This window comes from Eucalyptus grandis, chromosome 6 (assembly GCF_016545825.1).
Source record: "Eucalyptus grandis isolate ANBG69807.140 chromosome 6, ASM1654582v1, whole genome shotgun sequence".
NCBI classification, from domain to species: domain Eukaryota; kingdom Viridiplantae; phylum Streptophyta; class Magnoliopsida; order Myrtales; family Myrtaceae; genus Eucalyptus; species Eucalyptus grandis.
This window is the reverse complement of record NC_052617.1, coordinates 29,250,126-29,265,699: the sequence shown is the minus strand read 5'-3', so window position 1 is coordinate 29,265,699 and position 15,574 is coordinate 29,250,126.

The following is a 15,574-nucleotide window of genomic DNA, read 5'->3' as shown; positions in this document are numbered from 1 at the left end:
ATTCAAGTCTCGCATTTTATTTGTTCATTCTTGGAAATATAGGCATGCGTACAAAACGCATTATTGTTCCTGCAACAAATGCAGAACAAAAGGGATTACATATAATCCACAACGAACAAAATCGGAAAAAAAAAACATATTTTTCCTCTTTCTTTTTTTTTTTTTGCCGGTCAACTCTAATCAACGGTCAACGACGGTTAACGGATGATCAAGTCTGGTCAACGGGTTAGCTAGGGGCAAAATAGTAATAATGGCAAACAATAAGGGCATAATCATAAAAACAACTATTAATGCCAAAAACGTAATATTTTAAAGAAAATAGGGGCAAATTTGTAAAATGGCGCAAGCGCGTGCGGTGCACGCGCCAACAGCATTGGACCTTCTAGCTGCGCGTGGCAACACATTTGGCTGTCCCTAGCAGTGATCCACCCATTGTTTTTCTCATCTTGACGAGAACGACGACCCTACACCATCAAAAACAAGTTTTGATTTACGGAAAATCAAAAGGGGGGGGGGCGAATAGTACGGGCATGTTAGGATTTCCATCCCTGAACGTTTGACAGTAACTATTCTCAAAATTTCGGCCAAAAAACGAATTTTAAACATTAACAATGATCGGAAAACGTAAATAGCATCGCTTTGATACTAATGTTGGAAACAAATTCCTAAAAAAATGATATGATACTTAAACGATCAAATATTGAAAATGAACTCAGAAACGTGCCTGGAAACATGTAACATCGATTGAAGGCATATCACAGAGATAGATATACCTTAATTGCCACAGATTAAGTACCGTTGCAGTCTCAGAGGAATCCTTTGAAGCCATGAAGTTCCGTTCATCAAGAGGGAGTGCACTGCTTCAAGGGAGAGAAAAATAGAGAAGCGTATTTTCTCAGATATGTTACAAGTTACGTTATCTTCTTTATTATATATGTTGTAGTTATTTTCTAAGTGAAAATAACTGCCATCTCCTCTTGTGGACGCTTTACATACGGGTCGGGTTTTGGCCCAACATGGGCGAGCGGGCTGAACTTGGCCCATCAAATAAAAAACCCCATCACATTTATTTTTTATTTTTCTTTTCTTTGTTTTTTTTTCCTTCCCTTCTTTATCTAGCCAGTTGCCGAGTCTTGGTGATGGCTGATGACTAGCCAAAGGTTATGTAGCAAGGACACTCTCCGGAAGCCTTCGAGTCGTGTCCAACACTCCGACACGTGTCCGACACGCTCCGACACGTCCTGACACGCTCCGACATGCGGTCAATGAGTGTCGAAAAATCCGACACGTGGTCAACTCTCTCCGACACGCTCCGACACGCGAGTCCAGAATTCCGACACGCATGGGGTCAATTTTAAAAATTTCTAATACTTGAGGGGTCAAAATATAAATATACAAAAAGAAGTAATAAAAGAAGTAATAAAATTACTATAAATATACACGCACAAGGTTAATTTTTTTTTTTTTCAGTTTTGTTTTTATAATTGTTTTAGTTTTTTTAAAAGTCTTTTACTATGAAAGAAGTAATAAAAAAATGCTATATATGATAAATAAATAAATATAAAAATATCATTTCAGTATTTTTCTTTAAACAATGTTTTTTTCCTCTAAGTTTTATGTATTATTGTAACAAATTAAAATAATGAATGATATTATTTAATGTTTTTCGTGTAAATTAATTATAGGCTATTTTTATTATTATTTATTTATGTATTTATATATTTAATATATCACGTGTCGGAACGTGTCGAAATTCTCTATTTTTAAGAAATGACGTGTCGGCGTGTCATGTCGTGTCGTGTCGTGTCGCGTGTCGCGTGTCGCGTGTGTGTCGGTTCTACATAGGCCAAAGGTGAGGCCTCATTGGCCTTTAGCAAGCCCTTAGCAAGGCTCAACCTTGCCTAACGACGCCAGGTCAGCCTTGCCAGTGGCTATGTGAGAGTTGAGCCTCACCATTCGTGGGCAATGCTCGCCTTTGCCAGTGGTAGTGGGGGCGAGCTTTGCCAAATGTTGGTAAGGTTGACCTTGCCAGCTCTTACCTTTAGCCGACTGTTGAGGGTCGACGACTGGTTAGAGAAAGAAGGGAAAAAAAAAGAATTTGAAAAAACCAAAGTAAAAAATAAATTATAAATTATAAAAATATTATTAAAAATTGTTCATGTGTGGTGGCCGCGCCACATTGGATAGCCAGCGTCCATATTATTAATTATTATCCAAAATTAGTTGGATAAGCTCAATTGACAAAAAAATGAAAATGTTTAGTACTTAATTAACAAGATTAATATGTTTAAAAGTGAATTGACAAAAATACAATAAATTCAAAACTTTTTGAACAATTTTGTTTAAGATGATGTTCAAAATATATTTGAGTACGCATCTGATGTCTAAATCAAAATTTTTGGAAAGCCATAATCCTCCTTTCTAGGCAATACTGTGCATCTTGTACTTTGCTGTTCAAAAGAGTTGGTAATTTCTGTGGAGACATTTGATGCAGCTTGAATCATTACTACAACCAAACGAGTAAGGGAGAGGTGGTTTCAACCTCCATTCCCCACTTTTGATATAAGATTGAGTTACCGTTGATGAACACTTACTATAAGATTGATATCTTTCAAAGGAGAGAGAAGAATGAAACCCATGCGAGCAATTTTAAAGAACCTTTTGTTTCAAAAGTGCCATGATTCTCTTCGGGAGAGGTGGTTTCAACCTCCATTCCCCACTTTTGGCCCATGATAATTAAGTCTTTGCCGACGTCGATCATTGGAGAATCATATAAAATCTGCTTTGTCCATTTTGAATCCGGTATGGACAGGGAATGTCGCCATGTTTTTTCATCATTGCACATTGTTTTCCTGCAAAAGAATATTTCTTTAAGGGTCACAATTTTCCCCATTCTTATTAGAGTTAGAGAAAACTTCTTCCAATCAGTCTTTCCGTGGTAGGTTTTCCATACAAACATAATCAATTATTAGTTTAGACGGGGATAAAATTCATAACGGTTACACAACAATTTCGTTTTTCCTCCACCATTACTCATTTCTCTCACCTAAGGTCGTGATGGTGTATTGTCTACAGGGTTCGAGCCAAGATAAATAACTTGCTAGGCTCGGTCAGAAAAAGACAGGTGCTTTACTCCTTAAAAATCGTAGCGTCTTGAATTCATTCTTACCAGGCGCAATCATTTGAGCTTGACATGAAGAAATAATTTCATGTGAATCTCTTGATTTCAATGCAAAGTTGTGATGTCGTTCAGATGCAAAGTAAGCTCGAATCAACACACGTTTAAGTAGAAACGGCCACTGTCCACCCAAATGTTCCCGAGTGAATCACACGTGAAGAAACGCCATCAATTTTCTTCCTTTCCAACATTTCTTCGAAGCGAAGCTCAAATAAGACCAGCCAAATTACGTGAAAACAGGAATGTGCAACTCGAAGAAGCAAGAAACCTTCTCGACAAATCCCTGTCCTAAATGGGGAAAGAGAGACAAACATCTATCTCTCTCTCTCTCTCTCTCTCTCTCTCTCGACTCTAATGGCGCTTTCAGACACATCATGGCCAAACCTCTGTAGAGATGCCATGCTGACCCTTCGCGTTACAGCTGTGAGGAAGTGAAAGGTGCAGAGCGAATCCGAGTGCCGCGAGCACAAGGGGGCCGCATTGATTAGTTGGCTTAGGAAAACCTAATCATGACTGCTGTTGATTGCCTTTTTAGTTGCTTTTCTTTTGCTTTTACTTGTCGTCATGGTGATCCAAATGCTAATGCAGAGTTGAATCTCTTGCGGTTCTAATTGTCATGCACCAAAGAAGCATTTGGTTCCCCTCACACGGCTTTACCATCGGTCCACCACGGTGCTGGCAAATCGGCCAGGTCAGCCTGAGCACGGCATGGTCACCTTGATGTGACGGTCTAGGCCTGGACCCGTGGCGGGCGGACCCAGGCGGTCCAGGCCGGGTCATTTGGTAAAAGCCGGTGTGTTTGCTTTTATTTTCTTCTTCGCCCCTTTGAGGGTTTTTTCGACTGTCTCTCTCTTTGGGCCTGGGGCCCTTTGCATCTGCTCTCAATTGCCCAATCGCTACTCTGTGAGTTGCCGCCGTCAGGCTTCATTTCAGGATCCAACCGCCACACTGACTTGGCAGGAATTCGAGAGCTCGGCCAGGCACGACATGGTCAGGTTGTGCAGCACAGGCACCCTTCGCTCGGCAAATTTCCTGTGCCTGGCGAGGCGTGCCACACCCGGGTCGAGCCCAGGATGGGTTGGGTCGGCCCTTTTGCCACCAAACAATTTCCAATGCAAAGGTAGTTGTGTTCTCAAATTTGAATTGTAATACATTGAATAATTTCTTCGGAAGCATTAATTATTTGAGTAATTTCAGTTCTAATTGATATCATCTATCATCAGTGAAAGAGGTGGAGAGAAAAAAAGATGCGGGCATTTTAAAAATAGTTACTGCAATTTGATTGTAACAGCTATCACACGAGGGGACCGTGTAATATCTATCATGCCTTCGCTGTAGTAGGAAGTACAGTCTGGTAATACTGTAACGGACCGTCCCTTTTTCTTTGAGTATATAACATCTGCTGATATAATCGATCTCATTCTCCCGACACGATATACTTCCAGCATGATAAACGTGGACATCACATCCACGGAAATTTTCAGGTGAATCGAATTTAAGGACAGAAGCGGGCTCCGTTCTTCGGCATCATATTCGCTCGGTGTTATCACGGTGGGGGGAACGGGATGAAGTCAAAGGATGAACATGGTCGAGTCTAAGGCCACCTCTGGCCATCCGTCTTATAGTAGTGGGATGTCGTCGGCATGGCCGCCTTCTTTTTGATAGAGAAATACATCATGGAGCCGAAGGAGTCCTTGTGGCTTTAAAATACCATGGAGGCATTCCCGTGGAACCTTTAATGATGAGACCTATTACGCCAAGGACTGCAGAGACGGCATGATCTTTGGCGGACAGGCGCAAAGGAGGATACGTTCCTCCTCGAGCATGTGTGCGCGTACACGGAGGGAGGGGTGAAACAACGAAAGAAAAACGGCTTGGAGGGGCAATGCTAGAGGAGTCCGAGGAGTCTTGAGCGAAGGAAGGCCAAGGAGAGAAATTTAAAAGAACAAAAGTATTTGATTCTTGATCTCTACTTACAATTATTGAGATGATTTCCATTATATAAAAATATTACAAATGTTACTCATCACAAGGAAATAATACAATAATAAAAAATAATAAATGAAAAGATTATTATATTACAAGAGTTGTTAATTCCCTTATTCTAGAATCTCTAAGAGTCAATTGTGATTTTGATTGATATCTAGATTCTTCTTTTTTGATTGATAAGTCAGTGCCTTTACTCGCTCTCAAATTGGGAATAGAAGAATCCCAATTTCTCAATTTGTGACATAAGTTTCTAAATGCATTTCTAGACAATAGTTTTGTGAAGAGACTACCAATTTGATGTACAGACAGAACATACTTCATCACAAGTGTTCCAAGAACCACTTTTTCTCACATGTAAGGATAATCTAATTTGATATGTTTATTTCTTGCATGAAACACTGGATTAGTCAACATATAAAATGTGTCGATATTATCATAAAATATTATTGGTGGACTAGAGAGATGAATACCCAAATCTCTCAAAAGGAATGATATCCACATAATCTCTATAGTTGTTAACACCATTGCACAATGCTCTACCTCGACATTTGATCAAGCAACCATTTGTTGCTTCTTAACACTCCATGATATAAAGTTGCTATCTAACAAAGTACAAAATCTATTGGTTGACCATGGAGTCAAGTGGCAAGCTGCCCAATCTGTATCACAAATGGCATACAAGTCCAAAGTTGACTTGGACAATATTTGTGCCTTGACGTTGTCATAACGTATAATGTGCTTCACAATTTAACATTGACTCACAATAGGTTATTGCATGAATTGATAGACAAAATTGATTGCATATGAAATATTTGGCTATGTAATTTTGAGATATTTAAGAGCTTAGGCGATACTTTGATATAGTGTAGGATCCGAAAATAGTCTTACATCTATATTAAGATGAGAGCTAGCAGTTTTGTGAAAACTGACTTGCAACCCCTCCATTTGTGCACGTTTAAGAATTGACAAAGCACATTGTTGTTGGCACAAATAAAGGCAGTCGAAGGATATCCTAATCTCCACAATAAGAAAATAGCGGAACGGCCCCATATCCTTCATTGCAAATTCTCTACACAATGAAGAGATGAACCCATCAAGTAATTTTTGATCATCACTTGTAACAATCATGTCATCTACATATGAAAATAGAGCTACAATGCCATGATATGGTTTATGAACAAACAGTAAAGGATCCTCAACATTGCAAAAATGAGCTAAAGCGATCAAATCATGCTCTTGATGCTTGCTTAAGGTCATAAAAAGCATTATCCAATTTGCAAACATAAGACGGGATGATTTTTGTCCTCAAAACCTAGCGGTTGCTTTATATAAACAAGATGTGATAGAAAATCACGTAACAAGGCATTTTTAACATCTAATTATTTGATGAGCCAACCTTTAACAATAGCAATGGTGAGGACCGTTCTTATACTTCCTGGTTGAACGACTGGCAAGAAAGTTTCAAGGTAATCTACTCATGCTACTTCAGTATACCCCTTAGCGACCAATCTTTCTAATGTACCATCGACCCTTAACTCAGACTTAAAAACCCATCTTCATCCCACAATATTAGTATTTAAAGGACATAGAACAAGTGTCACGCCTTGACCCTCAAGTATGCAACAACCCTTGTTCATGTAGGCTATTTGATTATGACGTCTCAAGAGACGTCACCGACCTATTTGTGTGATCGTTTACTTATCCACAAGCGGAAGCAAAAATATAATCACCCAACCATTCAAACAGGGATAGCATAAAACACACTTATATAAATATATACATTCATAATAACATCAATTTGTATAAACTATTTACAAACAAACTAAGCAACACAACATCAGCATCACTCGCTATGCCACTTCAAAAACAACCCAAAAGCACGGTCACATCCATCTCCAAAAGATTTCGGGGGTAAGCCTAGCACCTCTAATATTATGAGGGCGACTTTAAAAAGTGATGCCCCCAACTACCATCTAATACCCTATGGGCTCCATGTACTAGGGCTCTGGCTCGACAATTATGTCAACGTCCACCTCTAGATTGGACATTGCCCCTTCGGGTGCATCCAAATCCATCGTGTCTTAGCTAATGTTCCCAGGCCTTGCACCAAGTCCATTAAAACCTCAAATGGGGCCTTACAAGTCATCCCGTACCCAAAAGTATCAAGTTGAGAGGCGATGAAGCACTAAGTTCTGAAGCCCCTCACTTACTCAAATTATGGTCACATAGTGTTCGTAATAGACATTGGTTCCCTCAATAGGATACCTAGTCACCTCCCGACATTGCTCGATGGGGACCTCGAACTGGACGTGACAATAGAGCTCGGACATACTTAGGGCCTGAAAACATTTAAACAAATAATAATAAGATAAAACTTAGCGAATAAGCTTCCTAATCCTCGAGTAGGGAGGTAATTCACCTTAGAATTGGCTTAAACATGTAAGTTATTTATCGATGGAAGATCAATAGCAAAACCCTTACTTTGCCTTAATTATTAACGGGACGGTTATCTCACATTCTCAAAGCCATCATCCCATAAGCACAAAGGCAGTTCTCACAATAAATCACATATTTCTAAGGCAGAAATAAGAACGTGTAATGTCTCATAATCATACACAAATGCCATTAATAATCCATTCATAATCAAATATCATTCTCATGCATGTTTCACACACATATGTCCAGATTATTATGGCTGCTTAGGGCCACAGCCAACTTGAAGGTGGGTGGTCTTTCGGCATAACTAGGCATCATCCAACCCTATCGGGCATGGTATCATCCCGCATATGCATACGCCTCAGGACCACATTCCAATTGAGGAGCTTCATTCCGAAATCTATCTACAAACGGCATCCCGTTGATGTGGGGCATCCGAACTTAATTGAGTATCGTCCAGTATAATCATACGCATCAGGACAGTTCTATAACCCCGCATAATCATACGCACTTGGGTATTTAAGTGATCACACGAACATGCCTCACTCAAGCTCATTTAATATCTTTTTCATTAGTCGATGCAGGAGTGTAATGCTCCTATAATATGCAATAACGTTTGCCACATGCAACCATGTCATGCTTGTATCTCATATCATATCACATCATTACATCACTTAAACACTTTAACATATTTTCTTTCCACATATCCTTACATACATATTGATTGACTACAATCATTGAATGTCATAAGCATTTACCATTTTCCATTCTAAGAGTTATATGAGAATACACCATGTCTAAATTTAGGGAAGAAGTACACCCTAAGTGCCAAAACTTGGCACGGAGGGACACTTAAGTGCCAAAATCGGAGTAAAATGGATTACTTAAGTGCCACTCTAGCCAAATCCGGCCAAAATGTTAATGTGGCAATTTTTCGGAGAAGAAAGGGCAAAACAATGCCATTTTGCACCTTGACGTGTCTAGACAATACAAAAACGACGTTGTTTTGGTGCTGACGTGGTAAAAAATTAATATAAAAATTAATTAAATTAAATTTAAAACTAAATTTATTTAAAACATTTAAAAATAAAATAAAAATTAAAAAAATTATATATATATATTTTTTTTTTTTTTTTTTTAAAAAGGGCAGGCAGTTGAGCCCTCGTCATCGCCACCTCCTTGCCATCGCCGGAAGGGCCCATCCCCCGACTTAATTTTGCTTTTTTTTTTAAATTTTGTTTTTTAATATTTTTATTTTATTTTTAAATGTTTTAAATAAGTTTAGTTTTTTTAAATGTTTTAAATTTTTAGTTTTTAATATATATATTTTAAAAATTTTAGTTTTAAAAATTGTTTATTTTATTTTTAAATGTTTTAAATAAGTTTATTTAAAAAAAAATTTTTAAAAAATTTTTTAAAAAATATTTTTATTTTTATTTTAAAATGTTTTAAATAAATTTATTTTAAGTTTAATTTAATTAATTTTTATATTAATTTTTTAATGACGTTGGCACCAAAACAATGTCATTTTTGTATAGTTTAGCCACATTAGCTTGCAAAACGGCGTCGTTTTGTACTTCCTTCGTCGGAAAATTGTCACATCGACATTTTGGCCGGATCTTGGCTGGAGTGGCACTTAAGTGATCCATTTTACTCCGATTTTGGCACTTAATTGTCACTTTCCAAACTTTTGGTACTTAAGCGTCCCTCCATGCTAAGTTTTGGCACTCCAAGTGTTTGAACCTCCTAAATTTAGCATTCAATAATGCACCAATCCACTAGATCTCATAGCAAAGAGAACACTTATTAAAGACAAGATAAGTTATTACATTTAAGTATAAATATTATGATAACCTATCACATGTCAATATAACCTATCTGATAACTTTATCCCATATCAACATATCATATCACAATAACTTATCAAATAATAAAATTGCTTATCGCAATAACCTATCGGAAACCTAGATAACTTATCATGATAACCTATCGGAAACCTAGATAACCTATCACATTGACCTATCAAAAACCTATGATAACCTATCACGATGAGCTATCGGAAAGTCATGATGACCTATCACGATGAGCTGTCAGAAACTTACAATAACCTATCACGATGACCTATTGGAAACTTACGATAACCTATCACGATGACCTATCGGAAACTTACGATAATCTATCGGTTAGACTTACTTATTGCATAACCAAATTATAACTTAACCTTAATCTAATACTAATCCTAGTTCTAAGTATAGTCACAACCTTAAACAAGGGTTAAAAAGCCACTCATTCTCAATTCTAAGCTAGGTAAACAACTGCGAAGGAGTGAAAAGGGCTAGACGGTGATGACGGTGCTCAGCGGAGGTTGGTCACACCTCAAATAACTCACGGTGGAGGCTGTGGTGGTGTTACAGCCGATAAACGATGGTAGCAAGGGCTGGAGGGCCTTTTTTGGGCTTGTGGTGGTCCAAACTGAAAGTAAAGAAAGGAGGGAGAGATGGTAGTGAGGGGCTGGACGATCTCCACTTCACCTCTGCGATCCTGCACGGCGGCGAGGATGGCAATGCAAGAATGGCGGCCTTGACATTGGACGATGGGCGGTAGACGATGGAGTGAGGTCTAAGGAGGAAAATGAGAGAAAATGGCTTGCAAAGAGAGAGGAAATGGAGATGAGGGGGTTCGGCTAGCTCAAGGAAAGGAGAGGGAATGAGAGCAAAGTGAGAGAAGAGAGTGGCATGTGATTCAAAAGGGAAAGAGGAAGAGGAGAGAGAGAACGAGAGATCTTGCCATTAATGGAAATGTACTAAATCCTCCAAAATCCTCTCATGAAGAGAGGAGATCTAAAGTAATTAATACATTTGATATGCACACATGGGAAAATTAGGGGGATAGGCTAGGTCTAGGGTGACCTCATCTCCTCCCTCCTCATCCCATGTGGCCGCCCCCTCTCTTGGCTTTTCCATCCTTGCCCTTTTGTCCATAGCTTAAAGAGAGGGAAATTACATAAATATTTGGTACTATTCAAGTACATTGATACAATTAATATAGGATTTTGCAAGAGGGTCAAGATGGGCTTGGAGAGACCATGGCTCCTTAGGTCGCCCCTCCTTGGGCATGAGGCCCGTTGGGCCGCCCATCCATGGGCGTGGGGCCCATTAAGCCCACTCGTGGGCTTGGACCCATGTGAGTTTTTGTCTGCAACTCGATTTACTTTTTCGAATTTTCGCGCTTCACTAATGGAAAAAATTGAGTTTTCACCCCAAATTGGCCTTCTTGGCATTTTTTTGTAGTCTATTGATCCTCATTGTAATCCCACTCAGAAAATTGGCCACTGTTTGAATCTTATTCCGAAAATTGGGGTCGGATCGAGGATGTCACAATAAGAGTCAAAGTTTTATTCCAATGCAGTGCATTGAGTTCCTCTTTTATTACCATCGACCACCTTGGATTAGGAGTATACAAAAGAATTGGGAACTGCCTAGATTGACCTGGAATAGGTGGTTTCTTGGGGACCAGTCCAGTTCTTGATTCCAATAATTGAAATCTAGTGTGTGCGCCCGCGCGTGCAGTGTGTTCAAGTACACTCTTTCTCTATAAAGGCAATGGATTCTTGGTCACCTTCCTAGTAATTAAAAGCAGACATAATTGCTCTCACATAATGCCTCTTGCACGATGCCTCGTTGTCGAACCTACTTTATCTCTTATGATGTCAACCTCTGCAGGAATCAAGACATCTCCTAGTTGTCGGGTGAGTCTTTGGCGAAGAACAAGCTGAGTAGTAGAATAAATGGTTACTTACCATCGGTATTGCAATCCAAATGAAACTAACAAATCTTGCACCAATTCCAAATTAAACTTACAATTTATGGTGTTTCTAGGGAGAGGCTTACTTAATCTCTCATGGAAGACATTGATCTCATTTGTGGCCATCGAAACTACATGGACCATGCCCTTCTTGTGTTGGTGGACAAAGTCCAAGGTAATGGGGACCGACTCTATGGACCCACCTAGGAATCGGATCGGACTGACAGTTTTGTTCACTAGGTGGATTCATAGAACTAATGGGTGGTTCCCAATTCCAAGGTGGGAACCGTTCATCCAGACCATGCTCACCCTTACCCTTGATGCTTCAAAGCATAGCGTACATTATTCGACTCCTTCGGTAAAGAATCAATCATATGTAAATTGGCATATTTTGGATTAGGTTTCACAATATTAGCACCTGTTCCAGTAGTCATTGAATGTTTTAAGTGGGTGGATGTGCTATTGAAAAATTGTGAAAAACATCCATAGAGGAATATTAATTTGCCAAATTGCATGGAGAATTAAGCGAAACACTTGATGAGTCACTAATTCTAACATGATTTTGGTGAACATGTGATTCGCCTCCATCAATGTTATCTTTATAAGAAGTACCGCGTGTAGCAAAATTTAATAAGCCATCATGTGGTTGGTTAGAGTTAAAGAAGAACGCACCTTATTGCAAATACAAAGGCAAAAATTTCAAGTCCGTCACTATTGTGTCTTAATTTGGCAAGCTTATAAATTTAAATATCCTTTGCTTTGTCACTTTGATCCTGAAATAATGAGTTGGACATGAGATAAGGAAATATGGTTTCATAAAAAAAAACATGTCGTGAAACATGCATGGCAATGACTGAGCATCAAACTTATTTCTGTTGTAGTCCCTAAGATAAGGAAAACACCTACAACCAAAAACTCGCAAAGAATTATAGTATGGTTTTTTGCCAAATAAGAATTTATAATGTGATTTCATGCCCAACACCCCTATAGGAAGTCGATTCAAGCGAAATATTGTTGTTTGAATGCCTTCAACCCAGTATTTTTTAGGAATTCCACTTCGATGAACCATAGTCAAGCTAATTTTGCATATGTGCCTATGTTTCTGCTTAGCAACTCCATTATGCTCTGAAGTATTTGAGCAAGATACTTGATTAATAATTCGATTCTTTTTTAAATGAATTAAGAACTTTGCTTGATTGTACTCTTCTCCATCAGATTGAAAGATTTTAACGTACCCTTCAAATTGCTTTTTCAAATATTTCTCAAGATTAAGAAAACGTACATAAAATTCAAATTTTCACTGTAATGGAAACAACCAAGAATATCGCGTATAATCATCCACAAAGCAAACATAATACTAAAACCTTGGAAAAAGACTATCAACTCCTTCCCCACAAAATACAATGGATCTTTCAAAAGACTTAGTAGTACTAAATTTGGAAGGCAAAAAAGGAAGTTTAAATGCTTGACCCCTTTGACAACTACTATATATAGTAGTATTGTTATTCTAAGTAGTAACAATAATATCACCTTTATTTTACAGATGATGGTTTGTCATCGGTTGTGGTTGTCCCAACCTTTGATGCCAAGGACTTTAATTAGCTTTCTTGAACCGATTCGAAAATAGCACTTCTTTTGGTGGCGCCTTTAAGATATATAGATCACCTTCATAGTTTTCAACTATTAGAGCATTTCCCATTTTCGTGTTTTTTTTTTTTAATCACAAAACCAGTGGTAGAGAACTCTAAATTTAGAGGATAGTCAATTGTAAATTGGCTTGCTAATAATAAAATCTTTTTCATCTAAGGAACAAGTAGAATGTATTTTAAGTCAATGCTCTTTTGGCTCAAGTTGATCGGAGCATCACCAGTATGGGAAATTTTAAGCGAATCATCATTTCCAACTATAACGCTATCTGTGTCAATATATGGTTGTAAATTGAAAAGGTTACTTTCATCTCCAGCATGTGATTTGGAGCTCTAGTGTTAATGGAGCACATGGAATCCTTATTAACTCATACAATATGTGCAGCAAATGCCCTCGGCACATATGATGGGAGAAATGATTGACTAAACTGATTAAAGCAATCTAAATAAATATGTGACTACTTGTTACATTTTTTAAAGGAAATAACTTTGTTTGTTCCTTTTACAATCTTTTCGATCTTGCTTTGATTGAATTGTAGCTTATGACTACATAAAATCAGCTCGAGAATTTTTTATTCTTGGACCATTGTGAGAAAACCATCTTCCATTTGAAGAAAAGTAATCGTTGTTGGAATGTTGGAATTGCTTTCCCTTCTTGCTGCTCTTAAAATTACTATTTTGACCAAAGAAAGCCGTCCTGTGTTGAATTACAAAGGAACTTTTATTTGTGAGCCAACTCTTAAAGCTTTGCAATTGTGAAATTAGGTCATAGAATATTGGCATGGGAGGCTTCAACATGGAGGTTGTGAATGAATCCTATTGATCATCTAAGCCATTCAAAACAAAGATGCCCTTCTTTTTGTCCTTAAGAGGACATCCGATAGAGATAACTCATTAAAATATTTTTGAAAAGCACCAAGATACTCATGAAGGAATGATAAATTATCTCTATGACATTTTTGGATTTGTAGAAAAATTGAAACTTCATGTTCCTTAGATACCTTGGCCAAAATATTTGGTAAAGCTAAACATACCTCAACTAATGTCTTCAAGTCTACTCCTCGAGTAAGAACTTCTTCGGAGAGCGTCAAAATAATCCATCCCGTAGAAGGCAATCTGACTTTCTCTAGTGTAAAAACTCTAGATTTGTCACTTCCTTTGAGGCACTAGCCTTTTTTTCCAAAATCAAATGGGATACTATTCAATGAATTCTACCATATCTTGACTTTCAATTAGTGCAAGCATATGGGCTCTCCAACAAGAATAGTTTGTTTGTGTCAGTTCTAGTGACACAAAATTGCTAATGTTCAAGGACGTGCTCTAAAATTGCTAATCTTAGGATTGGTGGCAGTCATGGTTAAGGATCGATTTCTTTCGAAGATGTACTTTGATACCATAAAAGAACAAAAGTGTTCGATTATTGATCTCAACATTCAATTGTTGAGATGATTTCCATTATATAAAGATATTACAATTGTTACACTTCGTAAGAAAATCATACAATAAAGGAAAATAATAAATGAAGAGATCATTATATCACAAGAGTTGTTAATCCCTTGATTCTAGCATCGCCAAGAATCAATTGTGATTTTGATTGATATCTTTAGATATTTCTCCTTGATCGATAAATAAGGTTTGTTAAGGTGGAGCAATGGTATGATGGTAGAAGACGATGGTGATGCATACGATTGTACAACAAAAGACGAGGGAAGGGTCGTCAATGGCGATTTGTGATGGGAAGGGGAAGGATGCAAGTGTGGAGTATAAATTTTATGTGTTAGTGTTAGCATGAATCATTTCCCTTTAGCCTAATTTTATGTTCTAATACCTTAAAAAAAAAAAACTCAATTTTAGGTTCAGTCTCAATTATATTCTGAACTTTTTTTTTGTCTCATAAAAAAACCCAATTTAGATACGATTCCAATTTTATTATTTTATTCTTTTTTATTCTTTCACAAGAACAAAGGGTGGACTCGTATTATCATGACCAAGTTCTGATTTCTCTACTATCATTTTCCTTACCTATATCTGTAGAACATGCCCGAAAAGACTCAATAAAGAAGCATACCTTTTTGGTAAATTAGCTCAAGGAGCAGCTTGGGGTTATTCTTCACGAAACCAATCTATTCATGTTTTATTAGCTCTCTTAGAGAGCTATTTTCCAAGGAAAATAGAGGAGCGCAACTCTTTCTAGAAAATTTAAATAAGTTTATGTAGACATCAAACCCATATGCATTTCCTTAGGTCTTACCACAATTCAAATAATCTATGCACCTTTCCTGGTCAATGAATTGAGATATATGGATCCATGGATCTATGTGTCTATATAGTACCTGTATTCATGAATAACAAAATTGCACCATAGTCACTAGGATAAGAAGCAAGCTTTGCTAATTGCTCTAGTTTTCCCCAAATTTCAAATCTAAGATGTTTTGGCTAATATGGGAATTTATCTCTAAAAGACATCTTGTTGGACTTCAAATTTGGAGAAAAACTAGAGTAATGACACATGGAAATGCTA